The 17650-nt window shown below is 42.3% G+C and overlaps 1 long non-coding RNA gene across 1 annotated transcript in view; it reads right to left on the bottom strand.

The window, feature by feature from the left end:
- Positions 1 to 8632: 8632 nt before the first annotated feature.
- The window catches only part of Gm32041, a 145646-nt gene continuing 136628 nt past the window's right edge, over positions 8633 to 17650 (bottom strand). The window contains exon 3 of the long non-coding RNA XR_874179.1: positions 8633 to 8912. This is a non-coding gene — a long non-coding RNA (predicted gene, 32041). The remainder of the gene's footprint in view (positions 8913 to 17650) is intronic.

Raw genomic sequence — 17650 nt, 5'->3', positions numbered from 1 at the left:
AATGACATCATCTAAGGAGTGGTTGCTAAGAATAAAATCACTGATTAACGTGAATGATAGGTCTGTACAGAGCATGGGCTTAGTTTTCTGGGTCCAGTGCAAAGAGCTGGGAGAGTTCAATACAAAACCAATAGAAACAACAGCAATACTAACTACAACAATTTTTAAAAAACCTTCTGAGTGCTGGAATTACAGGCATGTACAAACTCTACCTTATAATAAACAAACAAACAAACAAACAAACATCCCTATTCCAGTTCTAGCAGTTGCCTCAGAGAGAGCTGTGTGCCATTTCATGCTGCTTCCTTTCCCCAGATAGCTCAGGTCTTCAATTCTCTACCAGGTTAGCTGGACCTAAGATACTGTAGTTGACCTTCTTGGTGCCATGGTATAATTCTGCAACAATCCTTTTCTTGGTAAAATTGTGCCTGTATAGAGTAAGCCCCTTGTTGGTGGTACCAGGACCATTTAGGCAAGCAAACACAGGCAGAAATGTGGAGATAAGGTGTGGAGTAGAGAATGAAGCAAAAGCCATCCTGAGCCTTCCCCACCTGGAGATCCATCCCACATACAGACACCAAGGCCAGACACTATGGAAGATGCCAATAAGTGCTTTCTGACAGGAGCCTGCTACAGTTGTCTCCTCAGACGCTTTACCTGAGAGTGACAAATACAGAGGCACATTTTTGCAGCCCCTCTTTGGAATGCGCATAGAGTCCCCAGTAAAAGAGTTGGAGAAAGGACTGAATGAGCTATAGGGGGTTACAAGCATAGGAAGAACAACAATGTCAACCAACCATATACCCTAGAACTCCCAGGGAATAAACCACCAATCACACATGGAGTGACCCATGGCTCTAGGCAGATGTGTGCCAGATGACAGCCTTGTTGGACATCAATGGGAGAAAAGGCCCTTAGTCCTTTAAAGGCTCGATGCCCCAGTGTAGGGGAATGCTAGGCTAGCAAGAGAGCACTGTGTGGGTGCCTAGAGGAGCACCCCCATAGAAGCAGTTCGAAGGGGCATGAGGTAAGTGGGTTTTAGGCAGAAAACCGGAAAAATAGCTAGCATTTGAAATGTAAGATTAAAGTGTTTTAAAATAGAAAAAGAAATGATTTGAAGACTGAGAAATTAAACTAGACTCATGGACACTTGATCATGGACAAAGTCATGAATATGCAATGCAAAAAGAAACATCTTCAATAAATGTCGCTGGTCTAACTTGGAGTAAGTATGTAGAAAAATGAAAATAGATGCATATTTGTCACCTGGCCCAATACTCAAGGCCAGGTGGATTAAAGACCTCAACATAAAACCAGATTCTCTGAATCTAACTGAAGAGAAAGCAGGAAAGAGCCTCAAACTCATGGGAATGGGGATAAATGTCATAAACAGAAGTCTAATAGCTTAGACTCTAACATCAAAATTTATAAATGGGCCACAAGAAACTGAAAAGCTTCTATAAGACAAAGGGCATACCCAATAGGACAAATTGGCAAACTACACATTAGGAAAAAAACGTTCACCAACAATGTCAAGGTCTGCCTGATCCACAGTCAGGACTATGAAGCTCAACCCTATCTCAGAAAAGCAAAGCGAAACAAAAATAAAAATAAATGTTTGTCAAGAAAGCACTAGGTAGAAAAGTACTCTCATCTGTCTGAAATGCCCAAACGTGGTGGTGTGTGCTGTAGATTCAGCTACTCAGGAAACTGAGGCAGGAGGATGGTTTGAGGTCAGGGATTAGGTGGGAAGAACATCACAGACCCTGTCTCCTTATAAAAATAACTCAAATAACCCAAAAAAACACCCACATCTGTAAAACAAAAAGCCCCAGAATGAGAAATAAGTGCATAGGTGTGTGTGTGTGTGTGTGTGTGTGTGTGTGTGTGTGTGGTGTGAGAGAGAGAGAGAGAGAGAGAGACAGACAGACAGACAGACAGACAGACAGAGAGACAGAGAGACACAGAGTTGGTGCTAGCCCAGGGGAGCTTAGCAATAGTGACCATCTTTATTTCAGCTTCTAGAATGGTGGTTTTACCCGCAAAACAAAGAGCCCCAGAGTGAGAAATAAGTGCATACGTGTGTGTGTGTGTGTATAAGAGAGACAGAGAGAGACAGAGACAGAGACAGAGAGACAGAGACAGCGACAGAGACAGAGAGACAGAGAGACAGAGAGACAGAGAGACAGAGAGGTGGTGCTAGCCCAGGGGAGCTTAGAAATAGTGACCATCTTTATTTCAGCTTCTAGAATGGTGGTTTTACCTGCACGGCCATCACATTCATTTGAGAAGATTTTCTGTACCACACATCACCATTTTTAAAATCTTTTTTAAACAGGAGGATCTTATAATGCTTCTGTAAGCATGGAGTTTCTGCTGCTTCGTAATTTTAATGTTTCACATATCACGTGTTTATAATGCACTCAATGCCCCTGCTTTGTCAACCACTATGTCAGTGGTTCTTTCTCAACCTGTGGGTCACAACCCCTGTACAGGATACCCTGCATATCAGATATTTACATTAAGACTCATAACGGTAGCAAAATTACAGTTAAGAAGTAGCAATGGAAATAATTTTATGGTTCAGGTCATGAGGAACTGTATTAAAGAGTCACAATTATGAAGGAGGAGAACCACTGCTCTGGCCAATCATATCTGACTCTGTCTGTTCCCAGAGCAAGGCAGGTGCTTTGAAAATGTGTGCCTGTGTCATTCTGCCCACTTTCTCCATTTCTCTCCCGGGTTTAATTCTGTGTACTGTTTTTTTTTTTTTTTTTTTTTTTTTTTGTTCTACACAGTCTGTCTCAGGCTTTGTTTTGGTAAAGTATGGACAGGTGACTGTGATCTAAGAAGGTTATGTTGATCAGGCAAGATGTTCAGATCGGGCACACCATGTGATCTCCCGGACATTCTCACAGCACTGCTGAGGGATGAAGTAGATGTTCTCTTCACATCCACCATAACAACCCCAGGGGTACCATGATGACACTCTCTCCTGTAAGGCCCACAGAGAAACTCAGATTTCAACTGAGTGACAGCTGCCACTCAGGGGATCCAAGTGAGACACTATTAGTTCTGGGTAACATAGGCACAAAGGTGCAAGTAGTTTTTATTCCTTTGGCTTTTTGAGGCAATGTCTCTCAAAGGCCTTGAACCCCTGATCCTTCCCACCCTTTCAATTGATTTCTGAAGACTGAATAAGTATCAGGGATTTTGAATTACCTTTTCCTTAAACTGGGTTCTCTTGCAGAACTCGGGCTATGTTGTGTTTTATTTTGTTTTTCGTTTTCACTTCCACAGATTTGAAATGTTTTGGGTTGAACAGTATGTTAGAATGCAAGGGAGGTCTATCAGTTCTTAGTGGCTTTAAAGATTGGAGGGAAATGATGAGACTATTGTATAACAATGTTTGAAAACATGTTTAGATGGTTTCACAATGAATACATTATTGTGAGAACAGTGTTGATACCATGAGCCCCTGAATAATTCTTTTGTTATTACAGTGTATGTGAGTTTCCTCTTTCCCTTCAATCCTCCATTTACCTCCATCTCTTCCTCCATCCACCCCTCCACCCCTCTCTCACTCCCTCTTTCCCCCTCTCCATCCCTCCCTCCTTCCTTTCTTCCCTTCCTTACTTCTATGAGGTTATATAAAGGAGGAACAGAGCAAGGAGAAAGAGTGGAGGATGCAAAGAAAAGCGGTGATGTCACACCTCACATTTTACCTTTGGTTTATAAACTAGTATGTACATTATTCATGATGGTCTCTAGTTATATTTTTTATATTTTAATGTTCACAATTTTATTACAAACATCCTTAAAAAGGAGATACTAGTAGTATGAATGCCTATGAAGTTGGCCGTGTTACCACATCCAAGTCATTAAAGAAACTACTAAGTATTTATGAACACTCAACATCAAAACTTTAAAAATCTAAGTATATAGTAGCCTCCAAAAAACCTCCAGCTTGCAGATGGTGGTGGAGTAACCATTACTGCATCACCAAGGAGGCAGGAGCAGGGAGATCTGTGTGAGCGTAAGCCTAGCTTGATGACAGAGAAACTGCTTCAAACAAACAAATGAACACATAAACAAACCCTGAGGGGAGGGGGAGCTACAGACTGTATTGAAAACTTCTTTCTCTACCACAGTACTAGGGATTGAACTCAGGACCTTGTGAATATTAAGTTAGCACTGCAAGCACCCACTACTGAGCTACATCCTGATAACATTCTATAAAATCCATTCATACGTGTATACAATGTATCTTAGTTGTAGTCATTCCTTGGTTACTCCCTCTAGCCTTACCACCATCACCTCCTGCCCCTAGCCTGTCTTCCATATGCTTCGATCAACACCCTTCCCTCAACAAGTCTCCTGTATCCATCCCAACTTCATGTTGTTTAATAAAATCACCCACTAAGTCCAACTGGTGCTGCCTGTATTCGTGCATGCTTGCTGGGCATACAAAGGGGCGTGGGAAACCTGCCAATGGCCACCTTTCTCAAAGAAAAGTGGCTCTCTGTCCTTTAGCTTTTATCAGTTGCCATTAGCAACTCAGCAAGGGATGGGGTTGGGGTATTGAGAATCCCTCCCCCTCCACAATGGAAAGTTTAACTCTCTGGATCTTGTGAAGGGCTTGCATGGGTAAACACAGCTGCTGTGAATGTGTGTGTGTAACAGCCATGGTGTGTTCAGAGGCCAGCTTCTCACAGTATTCCTCACCATTCATCAGGTTTTTACACTCACTCTTTCCATAGCTTCTTCAATACTGTTTCCTGAGCCTTGAAGTAGGTAGGGATCCTATACAAAACAAAAAACTGCATGATATTTATAGAGAAGCCAGTGTTAAGCCGTACTTAAGTTTCACATTTGTAATGAAATAAGTAACTGGGCCTCCACAAGTTCCATGGGAATCACAGACTAACCATTTGGTTTTCCTCTGCCTCATTTTCTCCTCCTCCTCCTGCTTCTCCTCTTCCTCCTCCCCTCTCTTTCCCCTCCTCCTCCTCCTCCTTCTTCTACATCCTCCTTTTCCTCTTCCTCCTCCATCTTCTCCTCTCCTTCTCCTCTTCCTCCTCTTCTTCATCTATGCATTCTTTCTTGAGCCTCCTGGCCCACTAGGGCCCTTGTATCTTGCATCACCTCTGCCCTCCCAAGGCATGCAATATCCTGTATCTCTTTCTTCCTTTAGTTCAGCTGCCTTCTCTTCACATAGTGGTCTATCTTGGGCTGTCTGCTCAGACCACATCTCACCCAATTTCCTTGCTACATTCCCAGTGGACAAGCCCGGTGATTCACTCTTGATCTTTGGACAATATTCAGAACGAAGCAGGAAGAAAGCAAGCGGTAGTCTTTTGGGAGTACCTAAGTCTTCATTTTTCTTCAGTTCCTTTCTTATTGCCTTTAAGAGGAACATAATTCTTCATCAGCTATCATAGCCTCAGAGCAAGCCTTGTCACTTGGAGCTGTATCTTCAGGTTTCACCTTTTCCTTTGTAGGCATGAAGGTCCTCTCCAAGAACTCAGCAAAGCTGACTGGAATCCAGGCATTTCTTTCTGTTCTCTTGGAAGTCTGCAGGAAGACAGCTCCTGGGCCTTTTCTTCCTCCAGCCAACCAAGTCTCCTTTACCCAAGGTGACCCATGGCGTGCGGGGAGAAGGGGGGCTCTATCTGAGTGGGCTTTTTCCTGAGTCCAAACCAGATGCTTCCTTCTCCATACGATTGTCAGCTGGCTTCACTTTTCATATTATTTTAAGCTTTAATTATTTTTCTCTCCTTGCAGAGCAACAATTGTGGTAATAAAACCAGATACCAACTCTTATCTCAGGTTAGTAATAAAGTTGTTGCCTACTATCTAGAAATGTACCTGCCTTTTCTTTTTTCTTTCCTTTTCTCTTTCCTTTCCTTTCCTTTCCTTTCTTTTCGTTTCTTTTCTTTTCTGTAAAATGTGGCATTTTACAGGTTGGGATGTAGCACCGTTGGTGGAGTGTTTACCTAGCTAGTATATACAAAGCCCTTGTTTAAATTCCTAGCACTGTGTAGGTATGGTGACTCATGTCTGTAATCTCAGAACTCTACAGGTAGACATGTGGGAAGCAGAAATTCATCCTCAGCATACAGTGAGTTTCAAGTTGGCCTGACCCAGAAGAACTCAGGGAAAAAAAGCTGATGTCTTTTCTCTCTCTCTCTCTCTCTCTCTCTCTCTCTCTCTCTCTCTCTCTCTCTCTCTCTCTTTCTCTCTCTCTTTCTCTCTTTCATAATTCTTTTGGTAGAGAGAAGGAAAGAGATGAACATGTATTAAGTTCCCTGGTATCTACCAAATTTGTGTATTACTTGTCGGTTAATATTATAACAAACATTAAATTGTATTCAGAACCATATTTTGATTATTATCTTTGTGTGCTTTGGATCTCACGACAGTGATAGTTACCTGAGGTGCTTAACTACCGTTTCTGTGACAGTAAATTATTTAAGTTTACTCTCTCCCTCTACAGCCCAACAGTGTGTAGTTTGTATGGTTCATTTGTTGTTGGCTTGTTGTTATTGATGTTGTTTGTGTTGCTGATGCTAGAGTCTGGGGCCTTGGACATGTTCGGCAGGCAAATGCTCCACCACTGAGCCTCCAGCCACTTTGCTGGAGGTTTTTGTAGCTGTAGATTGTAATGAAGAAGTTTTTCATCTTTTATATTTGAAAAAGATACCATGGCACGATACACAGCTACAACCAATGCACCAAGATAAATAACCAACCCAACAGACTGACATTATGATGCAGTAGTTGTAAGAATCAATTTAAAAGATATATCACTTCATCCTTGGGTTTGCCTATGTTCTCATCTGTGAGATTTAAAATCTTTTGAAACATTGAATGAAGCCTCTCATCTATCATCTACTGCCATTAAATATCACATATTCACAGCTGGAGAAATGGACCAGCCGACATCCGGAATAGTCCTCCAGTCATTCAAGAAAGAGTTCCTGACTAAGGACAAATTGTTTCAACTGATTTCTTTCCTGATGTTTGATTTTGCATTGTATGTTCACTTTTAAAGCAGCTTGCTGATCTCTTCGTGGACCAGAGATGGAGGAAGTACTCCACTCTGTTTATTTTTTCACCACAAGATTAATTCAGGTCAATCTCAGCTCTCAGGTTTGTTCTTGTAGTAGTTTTGAAGGTTTCAAAGGAAAGGTTGCTGCATGGATTGATATGAAGCTGCAGATGTTTGCAAGTGAGTTAGAGAGTGACTTCTACAAGCAGATCAGATTGGTGACCCTGGTCTTCTGGCTGTTAAGGGAACACCACTTTGGCCACTGATTCAAAGAATGTTCTGTTGAGAGCATTTGCTAAGGGGGTTCTGATGATGGCAACTTGCTGATGTCAGGGAACTCCAGGGACATGAACTCACTGAATCACTGCTTTCATTGGAAAAGTAACTTTTGGCCATAACAATTCTCTGCTGGCTAACTTAATGTCAACTTGGCACCAGCTGAAGTTATCTGAGAGGAGGGAACCTCAATGGAGAAAATGCCAACACAAAATCAGGCTGTTGGTACACCTATAGGACATTTTCTTAATTAGATTGATGGATGTGGGCCCAGCCCATTGTGGGTGGGGCCGTCACTTGCCTGGTGGTCCTAGGTTCTATAAGAAATTAGGTTGAGCAAGCCATAAGGAGCAAGCCAGTAAGCAGCATTCCTCAGTGGCCTCTGCATCAGCTCCTGTCTCCAGATTTCTATACTGTTTGAGTTCCTGTCCAGATACCTTCCATGATGAGCTGTATTGTGGAAATATAAGTCAAATAAACTTTCCTTCCCAAGTTATTTTGGTTATGATATTGCCACAATAGCAGCTCTAAGAAAGAAATTCCAATTAAAAAAAAGTCATTTAACATACCAACTAATAAATCTATTAGGATGTATGTTGGCACATGATAGCAAGTAGGACTCTAAATGTTAATTTCTATGATAAGGGTTTGTTATCCCTACGCACCAAGGAAGTGCAAATCAACCACAGTGACATTCTGCTTCATACCCCATACCTGTGAGCACAGATATCAAAAACAGAGCAGAGAGATCAGGCCCTGCTGACAGCATACAGTAAAGGCATCATTCTGTGTCTCTGCCTTCCCTCTGGGGGTCAGGAATGCCACCAATGTGCCACTTGGGGAAGGCAAAACTCAGGGATATTAGGATGTGTTTCTTCCTAGCCCCTGGGGTGCTGAGCCACATTGCTCAGGGAAGGCTGAAACACAGTCACAGATAGGGGGCCCAGCCTGTGTTTGTCTGGCTGAAAACAGCAGGGTTGGGGGGAGGGGGAGTCCTATGCACCCAGATGCTCCTGGGAACCATGATGAGTTGAAAATGGTGGTCCCAATCCTCTTGTGTATGCAGATACCACTGGGAACTTCAAGTAGTTGGGAACAGGAGCCAGTAGCCCTATATGAACCCAGTGTGGGAAATTCAGCTTAGCTCCAGGTGAGTGCCAGGACTATGGAGGGGCTAGAAGAGGGGTCCTCTACAGGAGACTTAACCACAGCTCTGTGTGTCTAAGCCTTACCCCCTGCCATCCCCATCCCCCCACAGCCCACTGTCCCCCACACCCTTCAGGTCCTTGATGAAGAAGACAATCCTTGCTTGTCTAAACTGTTTTATTCAGGGTAGATGAAAATGCACAAGTCTTACTCTGGGTGAACCAGAGATTGAATATCTTTCACAGAATTGGAGGAAAGCTCATTGGCTAATCACTTAGAGCCTAGTTAGATACCCCATCACAATAGAAAACTCTATGCAATGTCACCGGTTGTCATGGTCCTCTGGTGACACAGTCCACTGCCTCACAAAGGATATCTGTGTGCACTCTAGGCAAGAATGTAAATTGGTGGAGCCACAGGCAAAACAACATGGAAGTTCCTGAAAAGAAATATAACAAAGAGGTAGCTTCCTCATGAGGTGTTTGAGATAATTGTCTCATATTGGACTGTAGGCAAGTCTATGGGGCATTTTCTTGATTAAGGGTTGATGTGGTAGGGCTAAGCCCACTGCAAGAAGTGGGTTGCCTTGGCAGGTGGTCCTGTGGTGTAAGGAAGCAGGCTGAACAAACCATGAGGAGCAAGCCTGTAAGCAGGGCTCCACCATGGCGTCCTGCACTGACTTCAGTTCATGATGGTCTATAACTGTAAGCTGAGAGAAACTCTTTCCTGCCTGTGGTAGTCACTGTTCTATTATTGTGATGAAATACTATAAACAAGGTAAGATACAATGAAGCTTTTAACTGAGGGCTTGCTTAGAGTTTCATAGAGTCCAAGGTCATCATGGTTGGAAGTATGGCCGCAGACAGGCAGGCCTAGTGCTAGATCAACAGCTAAGAGCTAACTAACATCCTGATCTGCAGGGAGTAAGAGATTGACACTGATTCTGACTTGGTCTTTTGAAATGGGCTGAGAAAGAACTTACGGAAACAACACTGTTCACAAGAGTAAAATCCAATAGAAAATACCTTGGTGTGACTCTAACTAAGGAAGTAAAAGATCTGTATGATAAGAACTTCAAGTCTCTGAAGAAAGAAATTAAAGAAGATCTCAGAAGATGGAAAGATCTTCTATGCTCATGGATTGGCAGGATCAATATAGTAAAAATGGCTATCTTGTCAAATGCAATCTACAGATTCAATGCAATCTTCATCAAAATTCCAACTCAATTCTTCAATGAATTAGAAAGGGCAATCTGCAAATTCATCTGGAATTACAAAAAACCTAGGATAGCAAAAACTGTTCTCCAGGATAAATGAACCTCTGGTGGAAATACATACAAAAGTTGATCAGATTTGGTACAAGCTTGTAATTCCAGCCCTCAGAAGGTTTTTTAAAAATTGTTGTTGTTATCCTGACCTAAAGCTGTACTACAGAGCATTGTGATCAAAAATTGCATGGTCTTGGTATAACGATAGACAAATAGACCAATGGAATAGAATTGAATACACAGAAATGAACCCACACACCTATGGTCATTTGATCCTTGACAAGGGAGCTAGAACCATCCAGTGGAGAAAAGACAGCATTTTCAAAAAATGGTGTTGGCACTACTGGTGGTTAACATGTAGAAGAATGGGAATTGATCCATTCCTATCTCTTTGTACTAAGGTCAAATCTAAGTGGATCAATGAATTCCACATAAAACCAGAGACCATGAAACTTATAGAGGAGAAAGGGGGAAAAGCATAGAAGATATGGGCACAGGGGGAAAGTTCCTGAATAGAACAGCAATGGCTTGTGCTGTAAGATTGAGAATAGACAAATGGGACCTCATGAACCTGCAAAGCTTCTGTAAAGCAAAAGACACCGTCAATAAGACAAAAAGGCCACCAATAGGTTGGGAAAGGATCTTTACCTATCCCAAATCGGATAGGGGACTAATAACCAATATGTATAAAGAACACAAGAAGGTGGACTTCAGAAAATCCAATAACCCCATTAAAAATGGGGCTCAGAGCTAAACAAAGAATTGTCACCTGAGGAATACCGAATGGCAGAGAAGCACTTGAAAATTGTTCAGCATCCTTAATCATCAGGGAAATGCAAATCAAAACAACCCTGAGATTCTACTTCACACCAGTCAGAATGGCTAAGATCAAAAATTCTGGTGACAGCAGATGCTGGCAAGGATGTGGAGAAAGAGGAACATTTCTCCGTTGTTGGTGGGATTGCAAGCTTGTACAACCACTCTGGAAATCAGTCTGGCATTTCCTCAGAAAATTGGACATAGGACTACTGGAGCATCCCAGAATACCACTCCTGGGCATATATCCAGAAGATGTTCCAACTGGTAAGAAGTACACATGCTCCACTATGTTCATAGCAGCCTTATTTATTATAGCCAGAAGCTGGAAATAACCCAGATGCCCCTCAACAGAGGAATGGATACAGAAAATGTGGTACATTTACACAATGGAGTACTACTCAGCTATTAAAAAGAATGAATTTATGAAATTCCTAGCCAAATGGATGGACCTGGAGGGCATCATACTGAGTGAGGTAACCCAATCACAAAAGAATTCACATGATATGTACTCACTGGTAAGTGGATATTATCCCAGAAACTTAGAATACCCAAGATATGAGATACAATTGCAAAACACAAGAAACTCAAGAAGAACTAAGACCAATGTGTGGACACTTTGCCCCTTCTTATAATTGGGAACAAAACACCCAGGAAAGAGTTACAGAGACAAAATTTGGAGTTGAGAAGAAAGGATGTATCATCTAGAAACTGCCATAGAAGTGGATGCTCACAGTCAGCTATTGGATGGATCACATGGCCGCCAATGGAGGAGCTAGAGAAAGTACCCAAGGAGCTAAAGGGATCTGCAACCCTATAGGTGGAACAAAAATATGAACTAACCAGTACCCTCCCCCCCACTCGCCCCGCCCCCCCCCCCCCCCCCCGCCGGAGCTCCTGTCTCAGTCTGAGTATGTATCTGAAGATGGCCTACTTGGCCATCAGTGGAAGAAGAGGACCCTTGTTCTTCCAAACTTTATGTGCCTCAGTACAGGGGAACACCAGGGCCAAGAAGTGGGAGTGGGTGAATAGGGGAGTGGTGGGAGGAGGATATGGGGGACTTTTGCGAAAGCATTGGAAATGTAAATGAAGAAAATCACTAATAAAAAAAAAGGAAAAAAAGAGAACTTCAAGTCTCTGAAGAAAGAAATTGCAGAAGATCATAGAAGATGGAAAAGATCCCCTGAGCTATCTGGGGAAAGGAAGCAGCATGCAGTGTCACACAGCTCTCTCTGAGGCAACTGCTAGAACTTGAATAGGGATGTTTTTGGTTTGTTTGTTTGTTTGTGTGTTTGTTTATTATAAAATCACACAAAAATTAGCCAGACTTGGTACATGCCTGTGATTCCAGCACTCAGAAGTTTTTTTTTTTTTTTAAATTATTGTTGTTTGTATTTCTGTTGTTTCTATTGGTTTTGTTTTGAACTCTCCCAGCTATTTGCACTGGACCAAGAAAATTAAGCCCATGCTCTGTACAGTCCTATCATTCATGTTAATCAGTGATTTTATTCTTAGCAATCACTCCTCAGATGATCTCATTACTCACTTTCAAATAAGAAAACAGTCATACAGACATTAGTTAACTTGTATGGTCTCACGTAACCAACTCATCATGACTGTACAGTGGCATCCCAATCTTTGGAATACCCAAGCTTCTATTTTGGAGATGACAGGACTCTGTGGAAGACTCCATTAGCTGGCAGAGGACCTGGAATGTCTGGCGCTTGAAGGCCAAGGCTGCCCCTCCAGTGTCTCTGAAGCTTGAGGCAGAGGTCAGCCAACAACACAGGAACACTTGGCCACAGCTGGTTCAGGTCTGTGTTTTGGATGAGCCCTGAGACCTGGATGAACACAGGTCTCCAGAGTTCTGGTAAAGGTGAGCACAAACACTTAGACTCAAGGAGAATGATGGACCTTTGGGATGCAAGTCTTTCTTTTTTATTTATCTTTGCTTTGTACATAGTTTATGTCAAAATCAACTTGTTCTATACTCCAGACCTTACTTAATCAGTCTGACAGAAATTTTGCACCCTCTGACAAACATCACTCCATCCCTCTTCTACCTTTTTCCCTGGACCATCATTCTCAGAGATGAGCCATTCTGAGGGAATCCTAATAGCCCCAAAGGTAGTCATCTTTGGCACTTGATCTTTAGGAAAGTAGGCAGAGTTCTGCCCCAGATGATTGCAGATGTTCCTCTTTGCCTCCAACTTGTCTGGAAACCTTTGGTCTTACTTCTCCCTTCTCATCTTATTTGGACCTAGATTCCAATATTTCCACACAGAACAGAGGCTGAAGATTCTTAACGATACCTTGTGGTTTATTGTTTCTGTTTAAAACACTAGGTAGAAACTCCCATGACCTCCCAAGACAAAATGATTTACAATTTGAAAGTCAGTGACCAAATGCCCTATTGTCTCCTCCCTGGAGAAATCATGATTAAAAAATTAATAATAATACACGGTGGTAGAATGTTGCTTTGTTTGTTTGTCCGTTTATTAGTTTTGGGGGTGGTGGGTTTTTTATTTTGTTCTGTTTTATTTAGACAAGGTCTGTCAGTGCAACCCTGGATGTCCGGGGAACTTACAACATAAAGCAGGATGGCTACAACCTCAGAGAGATCCACCTGCCTCTGCCTCCCAAGTGGTGGGATTAAATTCGTGCACAAGCATATCAGATAATAGTGTTTTAATTGCCTAAACTATATCTCATAAAGCAAAGAAAAACAGAAGTCCAAATTGCCTCACTGTAAAGCTACTTTCATGATTAATTAAAAGCAAGGTACTCATCAGCTGACTGTGTTCTGTGTTTAGCACACTTTTGCCAAATTTAGAGAACAATTTAAAGCCATTCAGAATTAACAATGAATATACATGAATGTCAAACAAAATAAGAAATCCATTACTTACTCAGGAGACATTTTTGACACACAAAGCTTTCTGACCTTGGCTGAGATAATTCTTTTTTTGTTGTTTTTTGGGGCTTTGTTAGTTTGGTTTTTTTTTTTTTTTTGGTATTTTGGTTTTTTTCTGAGACAGGGATTCTCTATGTAGCCCTGGCTGTCCTGGAGCTCACTCTGTAGACCAGGCTGGCCTCGAACTCAGAAATCTGCCTGCCTCTGCCTCTCAAGTGCTGGGATTAAAGGCATGCATCACCACTGCCAGGCAGGCTGAGATAATTCAATGGCTGAAAGTCATGGAGACAGTTCTCATCCGAGTGTACCACCGTATGACCGACCATTAACCATGCCAGCTTGAAAGTAGAGCAACAATCTCCAGCCATTGAGGCATAATGAAAGATTACTGTACTCACAGGCCAACAAAAGGCGCACACAGACTTATTCACATTCAGAGTTTATAGCAATGTCCTTTCAGACCATTGATATCTACGAAATGCATATGAAATACCTACAGCACCTAGTCTAAAGGGGACTCCACCTCACAGGGAACATACAGAAGGGTAAAGAGGCAAATCAAGAATGGAAACCTTACTGCTCCCAGTTGCCTTTTTCAAGCCAACATCTCTTTCAAGCCTGCAGATTTTTTTTTTTTTTTACCTTTCGGAAATTAAGTTGGACACAAAATTATCTTGCTTATCACACAGCAACCTAAATGTAACTACCTGAAGTCCTACTCAGCTGACAGGAGAAAAGATACAAGTGAAAAACAGAGAATGAGTGAAGAGGAAAAAAATGTACCTAGTCAATAGGAAGATGAACAAAATGGACCAAAGACATCAAAAAGATGGAGGTGAGGAGGGCACTAAGATACAGGAGATCACTGTCAAACTACATGCCCTTCAAAGCACAGTCTTAGCCCTGAGCTGGGGCAGTGCCAGCACACTTCTTTTTCTCTGTCTGTCTGTTTGTCTGTCTGTCTGCCTGCCTGTCTGTCTGTCTGTCTGTCTCTGTGTTTCTCTGTCTCTGTCTCTCTCTCTCTCTCTCTCTCTCTGTTTCTCTGTTTCTGTCTCTCTCTCTCCCTCCCTCCCTCACCGTCCTCTGTGTCTGTCTCTCTCCCTCCCCCCCCCTCACACACACACACACACACACACACACACACACACACACACACACACACACATCCTATTCTTTACATTAAAAGTTGTCGTATACACTACCCCACCCCAAAAAATGTTGAGATTAGTGTACTGTCCTAAAACCACCAATTTCCTCCCACTAAACTGATTAATTAAATGATCTCGTACCGTGTTATTTCAACCAAATGAAACTGTCTACACTTTGTCAACTTTGAACTGCTGAAAGCAATTTAGCACAGCTCATCTGAATGGCCTACTATCACTAAAAAGAAGGAAGTAAATATACAGAAGGCCATTAGGGAATAGTCCTACTATCAGTTTTTAAACAGAATATATACACATTGTTTGTGTGTATAAATATCTACGAATATAAAAATAGACAGTGATATTTTCTAAATGTCTATTTTTTGAGAGAGGGTCTCACTATGTCACCCAAGTTAGCCTTGATCTTTAGGCAATCCTCCTGCATCAGTTTCCCTGGTGCTGGGACTACAGGTATATACCATGTTATTTGGTTATCTTAAAAAATGTATAAATTCACATATATATATATATATATATATATATATATATATATGCGTGTGTATTTATGTATATATATATATATATTCTTACATGTAAGTTGTACAAAATAATATATAAAAATTGTAACTGCATAGAGATTTTCTGGAAGCACCCCAAGAAAACATCACTTATGATTGCCTCTGAGAGGAAACCAGAGATCAGTGGAAGATGGGATTTCTCTCATGGCTAGAATCCTTTCCCGTAGCCTCTTGTATTGTTAGTATGTGTGGGTTTGAATATGCTTGGCCCAGGGAGTGGCACTATTAGGAGGTGTGGCCTTGTTAAAGAAGGCATGGCCTTATTGGAAGAAGTGTGACAGTGTGGGGGTGGGCTTGTAGACTCTCCTCCTAGCTGCCTGGATGCTAGTCTTCTCCTGCTTGACTTTGGAACAAGATGTGGAATTCTCAACTATTCCTATACCATGCCTGCCTGGACACTGCCATGCTCCTGCCTTGATGATATTGGACTGAACCTCTGAACCTGTAAGCCAGCCCCAATTAAATGCTCTCCCTCTGTTGCCTTGGTCAAGGTGTCTCTTCATAGAAATGAAACCCTAACTAAGACAGTATGTCTGACTACATACATGTCTTATTGTTGTTTTGAGATAGGGCCTTACAAGATAGGCCAGGCTATAGTCAAATTTACCATCCTCTTGCCTCAGCCTTCTGAGCAGTATAATTAAAATACCCATTGCCAGCTTGTACAATGTTTTCAATTAAGAAAATGCCTAGACACTTTTCAAATGTCTCAAGTAAAGCAATGTCCATTTTAGTATGCAAATACTTTAGTGTATCATGAAATATTTACAAAAAGTATTTCAAACAAGGTTAATTTCTTAAACTCTGGCCTTTTGTTAGTTTGGTTTTGAGACAGAGTTTGATGTAGCCCAGACTGGCCTGGGACTCCCTTTGTAAATGAGGAGAGCCTTGCAGCACTGATCCCCTGCCTCTATGCCCTGAGCATTAGAATTCCAGGTGAGTGACACTGCACCTTGTTTCTATGCAATACTGGGAACTAAATCCAGAGCTTCATGCATGCTAGCAAAGCAGTCTACCAGTGAGCTGCCTCCCCAGCCCAAACTGTTCTGCACTGTTCACTGCCTGCCAAACAGGGGCATGACCCCGGGGATCTTCAATGGGAACTAAAGTGAGTGGGCTTGTTCTATTGATAATATTCACATTGCAAGTATTTCATAACTATGCAGTCATTCATGGAAAGATATTTGTGTGTGTGTGGGCATGCGCGTGCACGTCACAAGCACATATTCGATGAGGTCAAGGTCAGCTGTCTTCTTCTTATTCTTCCTCTTCTTCTTCTTCTTCCTCCTCCTCCTCTTCCTCCTCCTCCTCTTCTTCCTCCTCCTCCTCCTCCTCCTCTTCCTCCACTTCTTCTTCTTCTTCTTCTTCTTCTTCTTCTTCTTCTTCTTCTTCTTCTTCTTCTTCTTCTTCTTCTTCTGCTTCTGCTTCTTCTGAGACAGGATTTCTCTGTGTAGCCCTGGCTTTCCTGGAACTTACTTTGTAGACCAGGCTGGCCTCAAACTCAGAAATCCACCTGCCTCTGCCTCCCAAGTGCTGGGATTAAAGGCGGGCATCACTCTGACCTGCAGCTGTCTTCTTTAGTCACTTTGCTCTTTAATTTTTGGACAAGGTTGATCCTTAAACCTGAATCTCTGATTGGCTTGGCCAACAACTCATGGGCATCCTCCTGTGAATGCCTCCCCAGCACCTTTCTTTTATCAAATGTGGTAGAGGGGTCTGAATAAGAATGACTGCCCCCATCCCTGACCCCTCCCTACTCCCACTCCACACAAGCATGCCCCTAGTCTATGGAATGTAAACACTTGGTCCTCAGTCAGTGGAATTATTTGGGAAGGAATTAGGAGTTTCTTTCTGGAGAAAGTACCTCACTGGGGGGGCAGGGTCTGGGAATTTAAAGCTTCACACTGCTCTCAGTTGGCTCTCTCTGTTCCATGCCTTCAGTGCATCATGCTGCAGCTTCCTGCTTCTACTGCTATGCCTGCCTCATGCAGCCATGCCTCCCCACCAGGATGACCTCTTATGCTTCTGGAAGTAAAAGCCCCAAAACAATCTTCTATAAGCTCTCCTGGTCAAGGTATTTTTATCACAGCAACAAAAAGGCAACAAAGACACATGAGTATTGGGGATGCGCCTCAGTTCCTCCACTTACACAGCAAGCACCTTACAGTTCGAATCCTTGCTCCTCCCCTCAAATATTTTCAAGTTCTATGAACAACACACTCACCTGTGGGCCATACACCTAACTACACAACTCGATCAGGAGCACATTTACACATCTATATGTAAGCATGTAGTATGTATAAGTGTGTGAATGCAGAACTAAACACACTATTAGTAATCCTAACCCATCATACTTAGAGGGTCTTGATGTATCTTCAGGATGGCTGAGAAAACACTGTTAGTGTGGCCTCAAAACCAACTAAGCCTTAGCCAAATCTGGGGCCTGTGCCTCTATTC

Source organism: Mus musculus, chromosome 14 (genome assembly GCF_000001635.26).
Source record: "Mus musculus strain C57BL/6J chromosome 14, GRCm38.p6 C57BL/6J".
NCBI classification, from domain to species: domain Eukaryota; kingdom Metazoa; phylum Chordata; class Mammalia; order Rodentia; family Muridae; genus Mus; species Mus musculus.
The sequence above is the reverse complement of the archived record's forward strand: the minus strand, read 5'-3'. Positions and strand labels throughout refer to the sequence as shown.